The 17,068-nt window shown below is 37.9% G+C and overlaps 1 protein-coding gene across 1 annotated transcript in view; it reads left to right on the forward strand.

Annotated features, from left to right (window-relative positions):
• The window catches only part of SMYD3 (SET and MYND domain containing 3), a 373,059-nt gene that overhangs the window by 51,478 nt on the left and 304,513 nt on the right, over positions 1 to 17,068 (forward strand). The gene's annotated exons all lie outside the window — the stretch shown is intronic.

A 17,068-nucleotide genomic window follows, 5' to 3' on the forward strand; every position in this document is an offset into this window, starting at 1 on the left:
TTAGTGTTTTGTTATGAAAAAGAATCAAACTCTTTTCATGTTTTACTTCTAGTTCAAATAAGAGAGCCTCTTCTAATGAAATTTAAAAATGCAGTTTTTTGGTCTGTTTGCACAATAGTGGAATCTGCTTTTGCTGTGGACAAAAGGAATAGGAGTAATACAGTCAATAGTGTTGTTTATATGGAATTTTTATTAGTGACTGGACTGCTATGATTTAAAGTTTCAATTTTCATTGAAAAAATGTTCAGGCTGAACTATACTCACTTAGGAAAAAAAAGTGCAAGACCTAGTTTCTAGTCAGACTGTTTTACTGTCTTAGCCTGGCATATCTGGTTTGCCAGATGAATTTCACATGGAATGTGTGCTTGGTGTTAACTGGTTTAGAGAATTTGTACAGATGAAGATAAGGCTGGTTATCAGATAATGATCATTGCTTAACTGGTTTGAGCTGAGTTGCAGCTTGTAAGAATTTGTTTACAGACATTGCCCTCTATTTAACAATAAACTTAGGATACTGGCCATGGTTCTTGATTTCTTTTTGATTGCTACTTAACATGTGAGATGAAATGCAGTAAGTCATGCTTTGGTAGACTCTCATGAAGATGGTAATCACATTGTTATGACTTGTGATAAGCAGTAGTAATTTCAGCTCGTTATTAAGCTTCTCTGCATAGGAATTGGTAGAAATTTATTATTTCTCAGTGAAATTGTGTTAGATTGAAGTGAGCCAACCAAGACACAGTAGGGAGAAAGTATGAGTACTGCACTTTCCCACAACTCACCCATGGGTTGTTTGTCCGTGGCTCTGGACCATGCTCAACCACTCCGCACATTTATTCTGCTCACCAGCTCATTTACAAGAATTTTTCTCATCAAAAGAAGTTGCAGATCTGGGACAAGGCAAACTCAGCAAAACAGTTTCTGACGAATGCAAAAGAAGAGATAAGGCTGCACAGTGGTGGAGAACGTTTTAAAACTCTTCCTTTTAAGGAACTATTAGCTCACAACATTACACACATTCTTAACTATAGGAGAGACATTTGAATTTGGACAATGTGGTGACGTAATAGAAGCAGTGTGAGGATTGCTCAGTATGTTGGAGCACTGGTGGAAAAAACACATAAGCTTTTAAAAGTTTTGATGTGCATATATGCACAAGCATCTGCCTGTGTGCACCTCCTCTTCCCTCCCATGTATTTTACTCAAGTGATGCAAGAGAGCATCAAGGACAGAGTTAAAGTTAGGCCTTTGTAGCTCCAAATCCTGTTAACTGGAGAATGATGAATCATTAGTTGCTGTAGTTAGTAAATGACAACATTTGTCCCACTATGCTATAACAAAGATGTTTTTAACTCAATGTATTCCATATTTTTACTGGAACTTATTGAATGTACTGTAAAGTACCAAGTTTTCAAGTTGTTGCTTCTTTCTTTTTAAATTCTATAAATTCAGAGGTGATCAAGTGATTAAAGTCCTTTCCTTTCCTTCTTTGCTCATGTAACAGACAGCCTGTGTGACAATTTTCCCTAGGAAAAGGGAGAGCAAATGACATAGATCTATCACAGCCACAGTTACTTCATATTGCTAATTAAAAAAAAAAAAGTGACACAAGGGAAGGAAGAATGTTACTAAACAGGTGTATTTGTTGGGAGGAAGGAGCTGTTGACTAAATATAACCATATTCTATAGCTGCAAATAAAGTGAGCAACTTGCTTGGATTCCTCTCAGGCACAATGCCTTTTGGAGACCTCTAATGTCATTGTCTAATTTTCCATGTGGTAATTTACAGCTGTCCCAATTTGATTGTCAGATGAGTGTTGCATTATATTTATCCCACTTCTATGGAATGTTTCTTGGGAGATAAGCTGAGTGTCACTGGAAAAAATACTTACCCCCCCCCCCCCCCTTCCCCACAAGCTAAATAGGGATGCTTATTCTCAGCAGGTAAAATCTAAGACTTTGGAATTGTAGAGTCTCTGACTGATGTGGTCTCTTCCCTGTAGTGTAACTCTGAAAAAAGACCAGCTGTGATGACTACTCTGTGTGGTCATAGAATAAAGAAATACTACAGATACATGATTTCAAGATGTAATCTTGTTTTCCCAACCTCTTCCAACATTCCTTTCAAGTTCAGTAGGTGCCTATTCTATCACTGAACTTTTTCGGATTACTTTTTTCATTGTGCGCCACAAAAACCCCTGTCAAAAGTCAATTTTATTCTGTCTGGTGCTGGATCCTCAAGGAAGAAAATTAGTGGACATTCAGACAGGAGAGAAAATCTGTCCTGCATTGAGATGACAAAATTCCAGATAGTTATTGGAAGCTCTCCAACCTTATTTAGGTCAAAGGAGTTTCTTGGAACTTCTTCTAAAGAGTCCTCAGTTTCTGCTGTCCACTGCTATTGTCTTTGTGGAAAATTAATTATAGTTTTATTCACTTTCTTGTGATGTTCAGTAGACAGAGTCCCCTTCAGTGCAAACTTGTGAAAAATCAAACCAAATTCTGCTATTTAAGTGGGGACAGATTTCAGCCCAACCTATTTTTAGTTCATGTGGAAAATATCAACTGAACTGGATGGGAACGTGTTTCAGAAGGGTAACGTACCTTTCCTTTTTAGAGCTTTGCACTGCTGTCACTAGACAATTTGCTCTGGTAACAACTGTCACTGGAGTTAGATTCTTTTCATTCTTGCTATCTGATCACTCTTTGGAAGCTCCAGTGTACTTAATGTGCTGTTTATCAAGGTTGTGGCTGTTTTAAAATTCTGATCCTCTGTATTAAACAGAATTATCTACAGTTAATTACATGATAAGGTTTTAACTCCACCGAGACTTTTCAAATGTCAAGATAAATTTTTGACACCGTGGTTTTATGGTCTAATGGTATTTCCATAACCTTGAGATAAAATCAGTCCTTGTTTTTGTTAGTTCTTCAGCCTTCACTTACACATGTGTGAGGAGGTGGCCTGGATTCCTATGAGACACTTAATGGATAAAGAATCCTTTTTTTTTGGTATACATTTATAGTTCTTCTCATAATAATGGACAGAACCACACAAACTTTGTAAGACACTGAATGAAATCTGTCCCTAGCACGTTGACTGTAAAACAGAGTTGACTGTAAAACAGAGTGACTCTGCTGAGTGAAATCAAGCCTAAGACAACCCTTTTATTTTTGGGACCAAGTGCAGATTTGGTGTTTTGCACGAAATAACATCTACTAATACAATTTCACGACTGACTCTTTATGAACGTTTTGAAAGTGTCTGAAAACTTTTATCGAGAAATAAGAAAAAGGAAATTTTGGTGTTGAATAAAAAGGTAGCCATTTTAAAGATCTTCTAATTTCAGATCTTCACATATATCTTACTGTTTACATATGTGCAATCACTGTCCTGAAATAACAGTATGACAAAATCCAACCACATTTAATGAACTATAATGTGACAGACTTCTAGAGAAGTTCAGTGATTGCAGAACAGAATGTTGTTGGAAAAAAAGGTTTCTGTGCCTTGATGAATGAGTTGATAAACTTTTGAAAAAGGGACAGCTGGGCTCAAGACCTTGGGAACCACGTAGAGCAATCTCCCTCATCTCTCTGTTGTACAAAAATTTCTAATGCATAAACAACTTTCTGGGCTGTGTCTTAACTGCCTGTTGACTGAGAGGGCTTAGAGGGAGAAATTTTATCTTTCAGAAATCATTTCTTAGCTGTTTTAATCTTGCCACTTCTTTTTTTCTTACAAACAGATTTTACTTTTAAAGTAAATGAGCTCTGTATGGGAACTGTTAGCTCACAGCTTGAACCAGTGATTGAGCACCTGGTGAAGGGGTGTGACCAGCCTTGGAGCACAGGTGCAAGCAATTCACATGTGTGACCACCTGTGTGGACACAGGGTCCACCCTTCCCTGATTTAAGGGCTGGCTACCAAAGGGAAAGCATCTCTCTGTGGAGATTGCCTTCTTTTGGGGTTTCTAGGGAGTCCTGGTCCTCAGAAAGGGTAAGCTATTTGTACTTTATTGTTGAATTGTGACCTCTGCTTGGGTGATCCAAAAAGCTCCTTTCGTCCAGCTCATTGGAGAGATTGTGTGCTTTCGTAAAGGTCAGCTGAGTATGCCTCTTTATGCACTTGATGTGCTGTCCTCACCCCTGTCTCAGATGTTATTTTATTTTTAGGTCTGTTTAGAATTGATGCAAATCAATGACAGAATAGCAACAGGTCTAAGTAAGGACAGACCTAGAAGTCTAGCATGGAATGGGAAAGAAAGTTGGTGTCTGTTTATACTGGGAACATATATGCATCTTTTATACATCAGACTAGTTTTTTCTACTTCAATTTTTTGAAACTTATTAAGTTGAAATTAAAGTGAAGAAGGCATGTAACTTTGCTGTGTATGTTTAGGCTGTTAGTGCAATGAATTCTATATTTACTTAAGAAGGAGTAAGGGGCCATTGTGAAGTGCAGAGGTCCATCCCTTCAGAGACAAAGTGCCCTGCTCTCTTCAAAATCTCTTGTTTCGTCATCCTGTCGAAGTTTAAGCTTATTTTACTTGCATGCTTTTCAGTACTTGGTTTTTATTCCACTCAATGTTTTTGAAAGTTTCTTTCCAACGTGGAGGATATTACTACCATTTAAGGGGATTTTGGTATACATCTGTGTGGGCAGAGAACTGGGAATTCAATAGTGTCATTTGATCTCTATAAAGTTTGCATTCTAGTTTATGATAATTTGGGTGTAATTCTCTCATAGTGATACAACTGCAAAAAATACGTTGGATCTATGTTGGATTGCTTTCTGAGGTCTTGCAGGCATCAGGTACATCAGTTTTTTGAGCAGACCTTTGTAAAAAAAAAAAAATGCATCTCCCTTACTAAGATTCTTACCAGTACTTTTAGTAGCTTACTCTTCATTAGGATTGTTTTAGTAATATGTCAACAGAGAAATGAAAGTAATTCGTATCAAGAAAGGAAATATTGGGATAAAGAGTAAAGCTGTGAGTAAGTGAAGAGTTGTTAAAGGTGCACAGGTGTAGATTGATTGCTTTCTGATGCCATGTTTGCTAATCCAAGTAGCATTAGATGTGTTTGTGCAGCTTTCATATGATAGGTGGTCACAGAGTTCTTCTCCTGGAGATGATAAAAGCAAGTGCATGTTTATCTACCTCTTGCTCTTTGTGTAATTTGCATCTACTGTCCATTGCTACTGTTTCATGTGAAACTCTGGGCTTACCTTAAAACTGAGGTCTAGGCCAGTACTAGCCCATTTATTTTTAGGTGCAGCACAGGAAACTGCTTTTCAAAAGCCTTTTCATTTTGTTAGTTCATTTTTATTATAATTTCCAATGTCATGTAATCTCCAGAAATCATTTTACCTGAAACAGCGTTTAAGTTTAGGTACTCAACAGGCAATTACATTTACTTCAGTCTTCTTGGCTCTTTCTCATTTCAGTTTTTCAGAGTTGGAGCGATGTGTTTCAGCTCATTGAACTGTATCAGAACCTCTTTCTCTGACTATTGTCATCTTTAAGTCTGTTACAAGAGGTTTGTGATTAGCTTCTTATCGAAGATACTATGGATTCAGTTTTTTTTGTTGGTAGTTTTGTTTGGTGGGAGTTTGAGCATGGTGTGTGCTCCCTCCCCTGCTCTGTGTGTGTGGTTTTAAGCCATTGAAAGCACTTATAGCTGCTGAGAACTACCTGCTCAGTTACCGTCCAAATAATTTCAGGAGGATTTTTCTGTAATCTTTTTCCAGCATATTCTGCAAGGGCATAACAAAACTCATTCTGACAGACCCCCGTATTTGTTTTCAGAGGACATTAATTATCACTTTCCTAATGTATACTGTTGTTTCTTAGGGGCTGTTCTATCTAGCAAGCAGGGAATAATGTAAGGTCAGTTTCCGCTTTTGCAGTACAAGAAACCAAAGGAAATGGAAAATTCTAAATGTATTAGAGGAAACTTAGCAGTAGTTAATGCAGCACAACTAACAGCCTAGATTTGTTTGAATATTGGATTTTATTGTTTACATACTTCAATGTTTTAAAGTCATTTTTTATGGTGATTCAGCAACTGAGAAGTGTTGTGTTGCTTTGCATACTTCCTCCAAAACATGCTGCTCCCCTTGGGCATTTGGGCTGCTCTGCAGGAGCCTGGGCACGCTGCTGTTAGCTGATGGCAGAGCTGTTTGAACCCCTAGAGCTGTTTGAACCCCCTAAAACTTTCAAATGATCTGGCAATGAGTCTTCATGGTTTGAGTAGCAGTCTAATAGTCTTTCTAAGGAAGAAGACTAATAGAGAAAGGTTTGCATCTGTCTTTTCAGAAGAGACCTATAGAGCAATGAGAACTAAATCCTGTCCCTTTGGCCACAGGCTGTAGCAGGCCATGCTGCCTGCTTTTACAGCGTAGCACTACATAAAGACAGCAGGAGCTGGAACAGCTGTAGGTAGGAGCCTACATCTTAGGCTGTATCATTTGATGTTGCAGAAGTAGTTCCATATAGCTGCTAATATCATCAAAGTTTGGTTACAGTAGGTATTCTTTCTCTAACTCAAGACTGTGAGGGAGTGGAAACTGCTACATGCATCAGCTTCAGAAGTGATGATGAAAATAAAAATTAAAGGGGAAAAAAACAGTAAAAATGTGAGTAAAATGAGAAGAAATGTTGCAGCAGTACACCAGAATGAGGGTGATAAACAGCCTGAGAACACTCCTCTCTGCTTCACCAAATAAAAATCACGTCTTTACCAGAAGTGATTTTTGTTTAACGTGCTTTTTCAGGTTTAATTATTTCCTGTTATTTTCCAATTGAGATATGATTGGAGAAGATAACTTTCCATAGCAATTATCTCAATTTTTATTCATAATAGCTACATCTGAGGGCGATAGGATATTGCACCAGAATGTGAAACAAGGCTTTAACCATCCTATCTGACTTGAAATTGGAGCAATGTGGTTACAATTAAAATACTGGCTTTTGCTAACGAAGCTTGGTGCTGTGAAATTAACACCATAAGACTGCAATACTTCAGACTGAGCTTGTGGTATAATTTGTGTTCTCTGATCTAATTGTTGATTGTGCTTTCTATTTTGCACATTATGTCTAGCAAACACCAGCTCAAGAAAACAGGGTAGAAGAGTTATTAAACATATAATGTCTGGGTAGAATTTGTAATGGCTTGGTTTTGTCTGGTAAAAGAGAAAACTGGTAGAGAAAAGACTATTTTTAAGAAGGTTTTTTCAGTCCTGACTAAAAAGCATAAGCTTCTATGAAAGTTACTGACTTGAGTGGGCACTACCGAGCTGGTGGGGGAAGTGTATATACATCTTATTCAGTTGACTATTTTCTCTTATGCTGAAGATAGAAGTATTGAGAGAAAAGAGTCTGGAGAGCAAAGTGGTAGGGTAGAATAATTTATTTTGCATCTCATTTTTTTTCTTGTCTTCCTCTCTCTGGTTTGGCTTTAGAGCTGTGATAATTCTCTTTCACAGATGAAAAAGGATCAATTTAATGGTTCCTTACATGTGATATACATTGGTCACTTTTCTGACATTCTTATGAAAGTAAACTGGAAACAGTAAAGATTTAAAAAAAAAAAAAAATACTTCAGTGGTTGTGCAACTGGAATACAAGCAGAAAATATGTAGGGTGAGGAAACTTCTATGTGTAGGAAAAGCCAGCCTGAAAGAGGTCATGGACGCATTTACTAAAGATTTCAGTACTAAATGAAAAATATTTACATCCTCTATCAGCAATTTTAAAAGCCTTTAATTGAGGAGGATAAGCCTGATAACTGCTTGTAAAGCTGTTGGCAGCAAACTGTTCTATCCTTGTCTTTAGGATGACCTGCAGTGGGGTTGCTTAAAGCTTTTTTGCTTGTTTGTTTTGGCTGTGAGCGATGCTGGAATTCTTCGTGGTGGGATTATTAATCAGCTCTGAGACTTGTTTAACATGTTGAATAGATGAAAAGGCTAAAAATTGACTTCCTTCCCAAAAGACATTGGAGTAGATTGATAGTCTGCTGAAAAGTACCGTGCTTTTTGAACACAGGATAGAGAACCAAGAATTTGTGGTGTTGCTGTTGACTTACCGTTAACTCAGCTACTTCAGAGTCTCTGTGAAAAATGGGATTAACTTTTTCCAAATGGTATCCTATAGGACTAAACAGTTGTTATACTCTTAAGTATCAACAGAAGGTGAGGCATGCTGTCCCATGCAGGCATTTCAATGGGTGTCAATTCAATAATAGCTACGTAGATGAAATTCAGTCTTAATAAGTCCACTCTTTCCTCATCTCCCCCAGTATATTCAGTATGTGTGCACACGTATTGTTTTCTTAACTATGTAGTTATGATGAGCTTTTTTATGCTTGCTATTTCATCAAAATCCCTCCTCAGTTTTAGAAGTTATTTGGGTACGCAGTAGGAATTAGTTCAAACGCTTCTCAAGCGGTGTGGATGTTACTTTACAAATTTTGAAAACACTACATCATTAATGGAGTTGGAATTTTGAGTGGTATGAAGATGGAGGAAGAAGCAATAGTCGTACTGGGTCAGAACTGCAGTGTAGTTGACCCCCCTATTATGTATTTTAGTATGGTTGAGCTGCGGTCACAAAGTGGTTGTAGAACTAATAACACTGTGAGCTGGCTTGAGATAACTCAGCTTATACAGTCACGACTTGAATGTGACGGAGGCTAATTTAGACACCTCCTAGGCATAGGAGTGGTTATAGGTAAACCTTAGTAGTGGTTGGCACCGGATTCTTGGAAGGGAGATGCAAGAACTCTGCAGTCAACAGGCTAATGATCTATTATAGTTTTCCTCCTTGTGTCCCCCCCACATACACAGCTTGGAAGTTCCTATCCAATGCTCTTCTCACGTAATTAAATGTTCATTTATACAAAACTAAGCTTCTAACGTTTTCTTAGTGTTGACCTTAACCAGGTTTATCTATTGGCTGAAGAAGTAGCTCATCTTGAGAAAAAAATGATAATGCTGGATTTCTTTTGATAGTGGGTTTAGACCAATGTCAGATATAAAAGGACAGCAAATGCTGTCAGATTTATATAAGATTATTATGTTTCTTATCTCATACCAACATATGTATTTTAATTGAACTGACTTTTCATACATGTTGGACAATCAGCTCATCATTTTTGATGCAATTTGATTGAAAATCCATAAGTCTGAGAATAAGCTCCAGTGGTAAAACCTAATGCAGCACTTCACCAGGCTGCCCCCATTCTGTCAGTTTGCCAGCAGTGACACCCCGGACCAGCATTTGTACCGTTACTCAGATAATGCAAATAGACCCACTCCACAGGAGTGGTGGCAGCAATGACCAAGAAAGGAATTCAGCCCGTTGTCTTAATGTCCTTGTAGCTGTATGTTAAAATGTGGAAAAATGTATTTAATCACCTCCTGTAAAAAGATTATACTTGAGGTGAATCAACAACAGCTGTTGAGAATTACAGCAAGATTTGTACCATCTTCTTCAGTTTGTGTGAACCACAAAGTAAAATAATAAGCAATTTAAGGTAATTGTTTTAACTATAATTTTTGAAAATTATGTTTTCCTTGTTATCTTGAAATAGAGGCCTCTAAAAGACCTCTTGTCTTAATGAAGGTGTTAGTGGATGTTTCCTATCTTATTTAACTGCCCTTGTTATGTTTTGCTGTGCCCCAAAATCAGAGAATATTAGAGCCAGGCAACAAAAAGTATCCTGTAACAGCAGGATCTTCTACAACATGAACAGTTCTTATTTGCAGTACTTGCATCTTCTTGGAGATAGCTGAATGTAGGTGTAGATTTGCTGATGTCTCACATTTGCCCCTGCTGCTGGAGGTGTTATGGACCACGATTTGTTATCTGCTGATGTTACTGCGTCAGGAAGAAAAAAGCGTGTCTGCACATGGGTGTAAGATCAGGGAGATAACTTCTCCATAACCACAGAAATTGTGTGAATCTAGAGAAACCCTGCCAAACAAATGCAGATGTATCTGGTAGTTCATGTATCCCTGAAAAAGTCAAGCGTGGCTGACACTATTCTGCTGTGATCCATTGGTACTGCTTTGCTGGGAGAGTGAATCATAAGAGCTGGTAGTGTCTGGAACTGTGAGCTGCATGTTTTCAGTGAGAGGTTTTTCAGTAATGAAACAGCCTGAAGTGTAAGGCAGGGAAACAGAAGTGTAAGCATGGACATCTGCTTTCCAAGCATGTGTATGTTTTTGAAAGTCTTTATCTGCTAATCAAAAAATTGCACCACAAACAACAAAATGAATGTAAATTATGCTGGCAAACCTGCCCATGATAAAAATAAAACAACTGCTCCATAAATATTTTTGGTACTGTCTAAATCTTGTAAATTCAGAAGAAATTACATTTGCAGATTCAATTTTCTTGTCACTTCATTTCAAGATGAGAGGCATGAGGGAAATGCGGAGTCTCACGAGAAAGGTACTGAGGGGGAAAATAAATCCAATGATTAGGAGAGAACATGTGTCTGTTGACATTGAGAAAACATTTGAGCACCAGTGTTTGCCGCTAGCGTATCTCTTGATTTTTCTGGGATGAGAATACAGATATTTGAGGAGTTGGACTAGATGACCTTTAAGGGTCCCCTCCAACTCAAACAATTCTATGATTCTATATTTGAAGAAATTTAACTGAATTTGACTAAATGCAAGAGGGGCAGGTGGGCTGGCTGACTTCCTACTCAGTTATCTAGTTTACTGTAGTGTTGCATTAGGTATTTTACTAATTTGCATTAGTGTCTGTATATAAGAGGAAGTGGGAAGCTGTGAATATGCCATCAATATCATTACTCTGTGGTGATGATACACATTTGAGTTCTATTGTCATTTTGAAGTTGGAGGATTTCCCATGGCTACAGTTTTGCTTTACCAGGATGATTGATAGGCAGACATAAAATCAAGCTGGTTGGATCAAGCAAACTGGTATTAACAGTAATTTGTGTTTACCTAGTGCCTGCCTCCCAAACTGTTTAACTCCGTGCCTCTCACAGTCAGCTTTCTAGGGACGAAAGCTTTGTAGGACTGTCTTTCTGTTGAAATTGATATTTAATTCAGCTAGGATTAAGTGGGGAGTGCTGGACTGTCTGAAGATAGTCCAGTATTTAGTATTGTTTGTGGTTAGGAATCTCCTTGGGTTTCATTTAATGATTTATTTTCATGTAGTAGTATGAAATAAGGCATATAGCTGAAGTTTGGCAAGTTTTCTCCTGGTGTCTAATCTTTAGAGTGGGTATTTGTTGTACATCTCCTGCCATTTCAGTGGGGAGTTGTTAACGTCATACTCTTTTACAGCAGAAAAAGGAACAGCTCATTTAGAACAGTATTTTTTTCTCCATCTTCCTTAACCTGTTGTCGTAGTGCTGCTAACAGAGCTACACTCAAATGGTGAGAAGTCCCAAGTTTGGAAATGCTGTTGCTACTCTAGAATCAAAATTGCACAGTGCATTTGAAGGAAGTTCAGGAGAAATGGCAGGTGGCTGTTCTAGTTCATGCAAGCAAATGACATTAATTATTTTCATTTAATGATAAGCAGTGGAATTTAGAATAATGAGGTACAATAGTTTTGATTTATTGTTCCAAGTAAAGCTGAGTTTTTGGAAAAAAAATAAAAGGTCTGACCATGGAATTTTACAAAGTTCATCTGATCTTTAAAAACTATAACTAGCTTTGTTTAAATAGTCAATCTTCCCTGTTTCCCAGTAATGCTAATTTTATATCTAGATATTCATGGAAAGCAAAACAATGTATCTTTCTTTCCGCAATGCCTAAAATAATTTTAAAGCCCAAAGATAGCTTTGCTTAATGATCTTTATCTACTATTCTGGCCCAGTTCACAGTCAAGCCTGCAATTGCGGTTGACTTATCCTTTCCAATTCAGAGGAAATAGGAGTGATGTTGGTAACTTTAGTTTTTGCCAATGCTTTCAAGAATTTACTCTAGGAAGACTGACCTCAGCAGTCTGGGATGTACCCATATAGACTTTTTCCTCATCAGGGATTCACATGGATGGGGAGTCCACAGACGCCTTCCCTGTGGTCCTGGCACAGCATTGCAGCTGGAGGCTGTCCTGCTGGGAGACACAGCTTCAGCCACAGCTGGCTGTGGAGACCTTGCCCTGCTGCATGCTCCCATGTCCTGGGACTCTGTGTGCAGGCACGCATGTGCCATTTGACTTGAGTATCTGTTCCCACCATCTGGCCTTATGTGTTTAGGTTCCAGTAACTTTAAGACTCAATCACTGGAAGTCCCATCCTTGATCTAATGGAATCACAAACAAGATCTGAATGCACCCTTTGCTGCTCAGAATCAAACAGGGAACTGAACTTGAACTTCTACCATTATCATTTTTTTTTTGTCATTCTGTCTTAGTGAGAAGATCTCCCTCTGGATCTCCTCTGTAACTTCTCTGTGTTCTGAGAGATGTTATATTTCAATTGCATTCAACATCATGCAAAGATTGTTCAGTGTAAGGTGTACACTGAAATAATTGTTAATACTAGTGGGAGTATTCATACTGTTTTGCTATAGGTTAGGATGAATTAATTAGTGCTGCTGCTATTATAGTTTTAATAGTTAATTTCACACTATAATCTTATGCTATAAAAAGCTTTCACTAATCACTTTCACATGTGCTTCTGGAATATACTGTTATGCAGAAGAAAAGTAAATGAAATTAGTTTGGTTTGGGATTTTTACTTTTAGCCTTAAAATTAATTAGGATGCATTTTCTAGCTGAAGTGGAACTGGAATCTTATAGGTCACTTGTGACTTTGTGTGTTACCCAGAAGATTGTATGTGAACTTTGAACCCCCAAAATTTCATAACTGTCATGAATCTTACGCCAGAACACTCTGAAATCACTGAAAATATTATTGGCATGTTAGTTATGAGCTAGGGTATTCAGCATCTTACAGAACTGCTAGCACACTTTGGGATGAAAACTGCTCTTAAGAATATCTCCTGTGAAAACGCACTTGCTCTCTGTTGCTTCTACGTGGCTGTGGCAAACGCTTGTTATTCTTGTAAACTGAGAGGAATCTGTAGTTAGAATGTAGAATGATACATAGGAAAACAAACTGTCTTTGCTTGTGGAATACCACTGGATTTTTCCTAAGTATAGGGATAATTTTATTTTTATTTGTGCTTGGAAATGCAGAAGGCAGCTCTGATCTTCTCGGGGCATCTGTCCTTGTTTAAGTGTTTGAATGAGGACTGTTACGTGTATGTACTGCTGTGAAGGAAGCTATTACTGGTGGTTTCCTTTGAGAAGGAAAGGCAGTGCAGAAAAATGTGCTAATTTACACCTTCTTTGAGTTTGAAACATTGCTCAGATCAACTCAAAAATAAAATGCATAAGAGTTAGTTGTGACTCAGACTGAATACTTGGAAATTAAATTTGAAGGCTTTTGTGCAAGAGTATGAAGGATGGAACTACAACATCTAAAAAGAGTTGAGCTAGATTCTAACTATGTACAACCATCATGTGGTCTAAGAGACCTGTTAAACAGAATATGGTTATGCATTTCTTTGCAGTAATGGACTCTACCTGTGGAAAAAAAAAATCAGGATTATTTCTAGTAGTTGGCAAGATAAAAGAAGATACTAGCTTTTTTGTATTATAATGAGAGGCAAATTCTTTGCCTGGTGTCTCATGTTTCAAGCTTCAACACTTTTTACCAACAGCTTAGGGCTTTTAGTAAATGTTTTGGTTGTTTTTTTTTTTTTTAGCTGAAAGACACCACCATCACAGAGTGAAAAGAGGGCCATTGCAGTACTTGAAACCTCATGAACAGCTTTAGTATTGTTGTTCTTACTGAAGAAAGCTCTTTCACATTCCGAGTCTGAATTCAGCCAGGTAATACCACTCCTACAGGAATGCTTCATGTAGGAATTGTGGCTGTAGGAAAGCATTGTTGCAAGCCAAACAGATCTGTAGTCAAGATTATCTACTGTGGGGCTAGAAGGAATTGGAAAGGGCAAAAGAAGCAATCGAAAGGTTATCTGAGCAAGGTTATAAATGAGATGTATATAGTTTAAAATAAATAATAAGAAGAAATTTTGCTACAGCGTTCTTCTCTTCTTGCAGTGTTACTGGATTACCAGAAAATGGGGAATGGAAGTGGGGAGGCACTGTCCCGTGCTGACAGTGAGAGCTGCGGCTGGGCAGTAAACAGACTTTGTATCTTATCACAATGCAAAATTTGTTTTAAAAAAAGGAGTAAAATTTTCCACTTTAAACAAGTTTGATGTTCTGCATACGAACATCTTCCCTGTCTTGGTAACTATACCAGAGTAAGAGAGATTCTGTAGCATTCTGAGGTGCTGCAGAATATTTTAGATTGCATGTTACAGAGTAAATTTAGTTAAAACGGAATCTCTTGTTTCTGTGTTCCTATAAAAGTAGCATTATTACATCTATGATAATTTACTTTGGTTAAAATGATGGAAGAAAAATCATTGATAAGTGAAGACACCACCTCTGGCTCACCGTGTACTTGAGAAGCAAGGTAGTAAAGCTCTGAAGAGCAGCAGGCAAGTTTCACCCAAAGTAGCAGCTGTCTTTTTCATGTATGCTGCCCTTGATGCCTGCTGATGGTCACTTTTGGAGACAGGCTAGTGAGTTCAATGATCTTTGGGTCTCCACTGATAGAGACATGAGTTGTTTAGAAAATCTCTCAGGCTGCTGAGCATCTCCTTTTGGGTGCAGAGGTAGTTATGCTGTCTAACCACAATTCAGGGTAATGGTGCAGGTGCCTGAAAAGTCACCAGGTGTGGGCCTGATCCTGGCCATTCTCTGTGGCAACTCTGAACAACCTTGAAGAGTGTTCAGCAGCTGTGTTTCACCTGGCCTTCAAGATGGGAAGGAATTGCAGAGCTGTTGTGGTAAAGCTGTGCTGATGGATGGCAACTCACTTGTGTGTCTGAGCTCTGGTGTGAACAAAAGAGACAGAAAAGGGGAAAGACAGGGAGGATAATAAGATGAATAGAGGTTTTTCTTTGGTGATTTTTCATTTAATTATTCATTTTGGTCCATATGTATGGGATTCAAAATACTGGGAGCTACAGAAATGTTATGGACTAGCAGGTCTGCACTGATGGTTGTTATCCTGGACTTTTAGGCATTTTCCCTCCTCAGAGGTACCATCTGTCTGGTGTGATCTGTACTTCATTAGTCTTCTGTAAGCTGGGTGGGGTGATGGGAGCTCTTTGATCCTGTGTTTCTAATGCTAAGTTGCTGTGATATAGTCAGTTGGACTTAAGAAGTTGAGAGGTTGAAAGGTAAGGCATCAGGGAAGAAGATAATATCAGTTTGTTGTGTCTTAAACTGGCATGGCAACTGATCTGCAATTTTGAAACAAATATGGCCTTTGGCTTAGGAAATTCCTAAGGTGCAGGTTGGTGAGTGTTAGGATGATGCATTAGTGGAAGAATCCCTCTATGTCTATGCTGTAATTGTGCCTTTCTGCAAAGAATCTGACCTGAGTTGGTCAGAAATGTGATTCTGTGCTGCTTATGGACCTTTGGTTCCATCTGAAATAGTCATCCTAAAATGGTGATTTGCTAATCTGTGACATAATCAAAATAGAAGCCAAATGGTTCTACCTTCTTCAAAAATTCCTAATGTATTTTAAAAACCTACTAGCAAAGGAGAAGAATGATTCCCTCCCCCCCCCCCTTTATTAGTGAACAAAGCAATGAGATCTGACTTTAAATGGTTAATTTGATCCTCTGATTCTGGATCCAGAACCTTCCTTGCTTACAAGACACTAGCTTAATCTGGTCGTTTTAACTATATTGGCACACCTAGATTGGGCTACTTGCTTTTCTTTCTTTTTTGCAGCTCTTGCTGTAGAAAGAGAAATAGGTTACTCCAATAGTAATGCCTCCTATTTATTTCCATGGAAACTAAAACAAAGAGCACGATAACATTACTTGATAGAGCAAGTTCTCACTACAGAAAACTGTTTTTCAGTTTAGTCACCACTGTTAGCTATGTATTTTCTCCAGTGATGAACAAAAGGCTTATGTTAAGAGTCAAACCAGATACGCATAAATGATAATTTAAAATAAAAGTAAAGTTCCTGGTGTTACATTTCAGTACTGTGCTGGAAAAAGTTGATCAGCACTCAAATGTTTAACTTGTGTCACTGGCCATAGGGGGAGAAGTAACTTAAGGTGAGAACTATGAAATACTAGTTGTGTCGGAATTTGTGTTGATGGGGGTAAGAATTAAAACTCCTTGACAGGTGGATTTAAATTTTCTGCATTTCACGTAGTTGAAAGGTCACATGCAGGATAAATATTTACTGAAGGAATGAATTTACAGCGACCACTATAAATCTTCATTGTCATAATGTTCAGTGGACTCTGATGTGCTATCTACATCCATATGAAAAATCTTTAATAGATACACATTTTGATAGCTCCACTGATTTCAGTGCTTTGCTGTAATAGTTTGCGCTAGGTACTTCTGCTGTGTATTTTTTTTTTCCAGAAACTGGGTATAATGGTTCCTAGCAAAGGGGCAGTTGGTTAATAATGTGGATTTTATGACCAGTGGGTGGAAATGATCCGCATTTCATTTTTATGAGAAAGTGAATGAATTAAATTCCTTTAGTTTTGTTGTTTCTCAGGAGTCTATTGCATGCCTGCTGCAGTGAGGTTGTCTGTGGCTGAGAATACTCAACTGTTGTCTAAAATACAAGTGGATATTGTCGTATTTATGAACAAGGGAATTACAAAAGTATACGTATGTTTTTAAATGATGTGATTTCCCTATGGCAGGGAGGTTGGAACTAGATGACCTTAAATGTCCCTTCCAACCCAAACCGTTCTATGATTCTACTTCTGTGGTGAGAGGGAGAGACAGAAGCTGATATATTTTCATTTATTCTTATTTTTTAAAATGTTTCAATTTCCTTCATTTCCTGTAAATAAAAAGTTGAAGAAAGGAAAAAAGAATTTTGAGACGAGTACATAGAAAACAATGTCTTCTGTTTTAAAAGCTACTAGGGAAGAGAATATTTCCTCCCC

This window comes from Numida meleagris, chromosome 3, assembly GCF_002078875.1.
Source record: "Numida meleagris isolate 19003 breed g44 Domestic line chromosome 3, NumMel1.0, whole genome shotgun sequence".
Taxonomy (NCBI): domain Eukaryota; kingdom Metazoa; phylum Chordata; class Aves; order Galliformes; family Numididae; genus Numida; species Numida meleagris.